Raw genomic sequence first — 5,111 nt, 5'->3', positions numbered from 1 at the left:
AGAGAACGGTAAGGTGGATCAACTGCTGAAGTCGAGCAACGACGATTCTGAAGAAAAAATTTGTGATACAATAAATGAAATTCTTCGGATTGAAGATTCTGCAAACGTAATAAAAGTATGAATTCTGCAACAAAACAAAACATCGGATTCTCGAAGCTTCGAGTATTTTTTTTTTTTTTTTTTTTTTTTTTTTTTTTTATTAAGCTTGATAGCATTAATAAAGTTGATTAGAAAAGGTGGAAAATTAATGGGTTGATGTGTTTCTTGTATAATAATGGACACTCACTCTATCCCATAAACTATGGACACAACATAGTGCTGTGGGCTCCTCCATCTCCACCGTCCATCTTTATCTTTATCTTTATCTTTTTCCTATTTTTCAATTTGGTCCTTAATATTTTTACATTTTACAATTATACCCTTCGTGTCATCGTGATCGACATGATACGTAGTAAGTTGGAAGAGATTTTAAAAAGGAAAACGAAGTATTTAAAAGAAAAAGTGTTCATTTCAACTTTATTCTCGTTTTTATTGACTCGTTAAATCTTTTGTTTCATAAATTTTTAGTGTGAGATCCCACCTCGGTTGAACAGAAGAACGAAACATTTCTTATAAGGGTGTGAAAACCTCTTCTTAGTAGATGCGTTTTAAATTTGTGAGGCTGACGACGATACGTAACGGATCAAAGCTGACAATATCTACTAACGAAGTTACAAATGGTATCAAAGCGGCGATATACCAACAATATATTTGACCCCATAAAAGGGTAGATTGTGAGATCGCACATCGATTGGATAGTCGCGAGGATAACAAACAGGCTGTTATATTTAGAACGTAGACAGTTACATTTAGGTCAGGATTCAACATAGTTATTGTAACGACCCAGATCCACCACTAGCATATACTCTCCTTTTTGGGCTTTTCCTTACAAACTTCCCCTCAAGGCTTTAAAACAAGTCTGTTAGAGGAATGTTTCTACACCCTTATAAACGGTGGTCTGCTAGACGCGTTTTAAAGCTTTGAGGGGAAGCCCGTAAAGGAAAGCCAAAATAGGAGAATATCTGTAGTAGTGGATATGGGTCCTTACAGTTATGTTACTTTTTTTTAAAAGAGTAAAAACTATCCCTACAAACCAACGAGAAATTTTCTTACTTGTTCAATTTCTAATGAATCAAGATAACCATTCGTTCCGGTATAAATAGTCATTATCTGTTCGTCTACTGTGAGAGGGGCTGATTGGGAAGTCTTCCTTAGTTATCCTATTCTCAAGATTCTTCTCATTCGAATGTAGTCTCGGTTCATTCATGTACCATTCATTTACTCGAGTGTCACAAAATTGCCGTCTATAGTTTTATGTTGGTGATCTACGAAAACGACCCGTGTTGGTTATATAGACACGGGTAAAAAAAAATTACCCATTTTGATTCTAAAATAAATAAATAAACCAATCAAGAAAATAATAATAATAATTAAAAAAAAAACAGCTATTGTCTAAAAACATAGGAAAAACAAATGCATTTATGAGACAACATTTTAAATCATAACTAACCCAATACTAATAACAAATAATGTTTTTTTTCTTTTAAATCAAAAATTATTTGAAAATACAAATAATAATAATAAAAAAAGCTAAATCTTTTTTTAAAAAGTAATTAAAAAAAAAGCATATCTAAACAAATCAAATTTTAAGATTTTGTATAAAAAAAAAGTAGATTTTATTTTTTCGTAATAAAAAAAAAAAAAGCATGGCCAAATTGCACTAACAACAGTTAACTCAACTAACCAAAATAATAATAATAATAATAATAATAATAATAATAATAATAATTTAAAATTATTATTTTAAAAAACAAAAATTATAATATAAAACTGTTCCCATTCATTGAACTTCCAAATGGGTCATGGTTCATTGGTTCGTTGATTTAACAAATCTATTAATTTCAATATTCTAAATGTTCCCCATCTTCCCACAATTAATTCTTTTATTTATTTATTGGGATTTTAAATCTTTTTTATTTCTTTTATCATATTTTATTTTATTTTTAAAATTGCATTGGTTTTATTAAAACTTCAATCTACGGTACAAAATAAATAATTAAATTAAATTAATTAATTAAAATATTATTTTTCTTGTCAACTCTACATGGGTTTTCAAAGTTATTCAATACTTTAATAATTATTAATTGATTATTATTTTTTAATTTAAAGCTTTAAATTAATTATTATTAACTCTATTATTTTATGGGTTGACCACAGCTTTAAGGACAATTATTATTCTTCATATATTGCCCTTTTTTAAAGGCTGATTTTAAAAGAATAATAATTTAAGTCAATTTTTTAATTATTGATTTATAATTGTAGTAATAATATTATTTAATCATTAAGTTAGATGTTGATTGAAATAATTAAAAATTAATATAGTTCAAAAAGTATGTTAAAATTATTTATTTGAGTTTTTAAATATGATTTACATGAGTTATTGTTTATTGGATATTAAATACTTTTATGTTTTATTTAACGTTAAAAAACATGTCTTAAAAAAATAATAACGTTGTTGCAGTTGAAGAATTTAATATAATTCAAGTAATGGGCTTGGCCCAGAGGGTTTACATGTTAACATTATGTCGGGCTTGAATCTCAAGTCCAATATAGTGGGAGAATCTAAGTTGGGCTTGAGTCTCAAGCCCAATATAGTGGGAGAATCTAAATTGGGCTTGTATCTCAGGCCCAATATAGTGGGAGAATCTAAGTTGGGCTTGAATCTCAAGCCCAATATAGTGGGAGAATCTAAATTGGGCTTGAATATCAAGCCCAATATAGTGTCAGTCTAAGTTGGGCTTGAATCTCAAGCCCAATATAGTGACAGAGTCTAAGTTGGGCTTGAATCTCAAGCCCAATATAGTGGGAGAATCTAAATTGGGCTTGAATATCAAGCCCAATATAGTGTCAGAATCTAAGTTGGGCTTGAATCTCAAGCTCAATATAGTGGAGAATCTAATTTGGGCTTGAATCTCAAGCCCAATAGTGGGAGAATCTAAGTTGGGCTTGAATCTCAAGCCTAATATAGTGGGAGAATCTAAGTTGGGCCTAATCATCAAACCCAATAGCTACTATTTATGTTAAAAGAGGCGAGGTTAGGGTGTACACGAGCTGGGTTGGGTTGAGTTGGGTTAGGTTGGAAAAATCTTTTGAACCAACTGGAAATTTCGAGTTGGTTGAGTTGGTGACCCAAGTAACCCGAATAGAGTTCACAATCCGACCTCTATTTTTGGGTTGGGTTGTCGGGTTGCTCTTTTTTTAAAAGGAAAATATTGGTGAAATGCTTCGAAAGGAGACAAAGTTTGTGACAAGTGTAAAACAGTATGACGGTTACCCTCCACAATTAGGAACCAAAACCCTAATTCATATTGGAACTCGAGCAGTGTTCCCTCATACACCAGGAAGGCTTCTAGCTTCTCCACTCTTGTCAACCAAAGGGCCATTATTCGCGTAATGTAGGGACGGGCAATTTCTTAGTCATTTGTTGGTACTCGTACTTTTATATATTGTATGACAAAAATGGATTGAAGTATGTAACGACGGAAAGACATAATAATAGAATCTAGTCTCCTAAAGATATAGCATTAAAAGCTATTCATAATAAGACGTAATTTTAAGTTTCATACGAGAGGTAACTTATATGTCACGTAGCTATAGGCCCTACAAGATAATAGCGATAAGGGCAAAAAATTGGACCATATGTTTTTTGGAGCTCTCCAAGAAGCTTCTACCATAACCAAATGCCAACAATTAGGGTTCGTGGTTGGATAGGTTAAAAAAAAAAGTGTAAATTTCAATGGATTTTGGTTCAAGAGGAGAACGAAATATTCCTTATAACGGTTTGAAAATCTCCCCTCCAGAGACATGTTTTAAAATCGTGAGGCTAACAGTGGTACGTAACAGATCAAAGCGGACAATATCTGCTAGCGGTGAGCTTGGCTATTACAATAGTTTTGTTCTTTCTCGTAAGAAGCCCTTACGCGTCGTTTGGAAAAAAGAAGGGTGGGGATGGGTTTTGAATACCGAATCCATATTTGTTTCGAGTTTTAACGAACATCATTTCTCAGGGGCTTAAAGGTAATTTCCTTTCCCGAGTAAAAGTGTGGGTTTTGCTTTTGGTTTTGTGACTACTCTCCTTTTATCACTTTTTCTCTCTTTGTTACACAACTTTTTAATTTTCTCCTCTTATTCGAGCCCGTGTCTCTATCAAAACTTTTTCCCCATTTTTTTTTAACTGTGAGTAAACTCGAAAAAATAACTTAAAATTTAACGCATATTATTTATCATATATTTATAAACAAATTATTTTAATTATTTTAATAATTAAATATTAATTATTTACATGAAATTCACCCAATAAAATTATTTGATTATCAGCATCTCATTCACACACATCATATTTTTATTACCCGACATTAAAAATAAAACCTTAAATAAAAAAAAACCATCTTTATTAACATTAAAGTATCGTAAAAAATGATGTTTTTGGTTTTTTTTTCATTCTTAATTTAGAAGTTCATTTATTGGTCAATATTTTAAGAATTAATTATTTACAATAAGTTAAAAACAAGTTTTTTTTTTAATTTACAAATTTTAAACGACATATTTAATTGTTTATTTAATAATGTTTTTCATAAATTCATCGTTTACAAAACCAAATATCTCACAAAATGACAAATAAGTTAATATCAGTACAATCAATTGAGACGCCTTTATTGATCGTCTAGTCCAATATCATTATTTTATCGTTGAATTTTAATATTTATTGACAACGAAACTTTTTAAAAATTAATTTTTATTTATTTACCAAAAGAATTGAAAAAATAAAAATAAAAGTTACCTCTCTTTTGGGCACAAAAGGCAATGGAGAAAAACATTGTAAGGGAATCTATAAATATTAGAGAAAGACAAAAATAATATTAATAATAATAATAAGAATAATAATCAATAAATAAATAATAAAAAGTATTTAATATATATATATATATATATATATATATATATTATTATTATTATTATTTTTTTTTTTTTTTTTTTTTTTTTTTTTTTTTTTTTTTTTTTTTTTTTTTTTT

The sequence above is a fragment of the Cucurbita moschata genome, unplaced genomic scaffold (assembly GCF_002738365.1).
Source record: "Cucurbita moschata cultivar Rifu unplaced genomic scaffold, Cmos_1.0 Cmo_Scf00003, whole genome shotgun sequence".
NCBI lineage: Eukaryota > Viridiplantae > Streptophyta > Magnoliopsida > Cucurbitales > Cucurbitaceae > Cucurbita > Cucurbita moschata.
The sequence above is the reverse complement of the archived record's forward strand: the minus strand, read 5'-3'. Positions refer to the sequence as shown.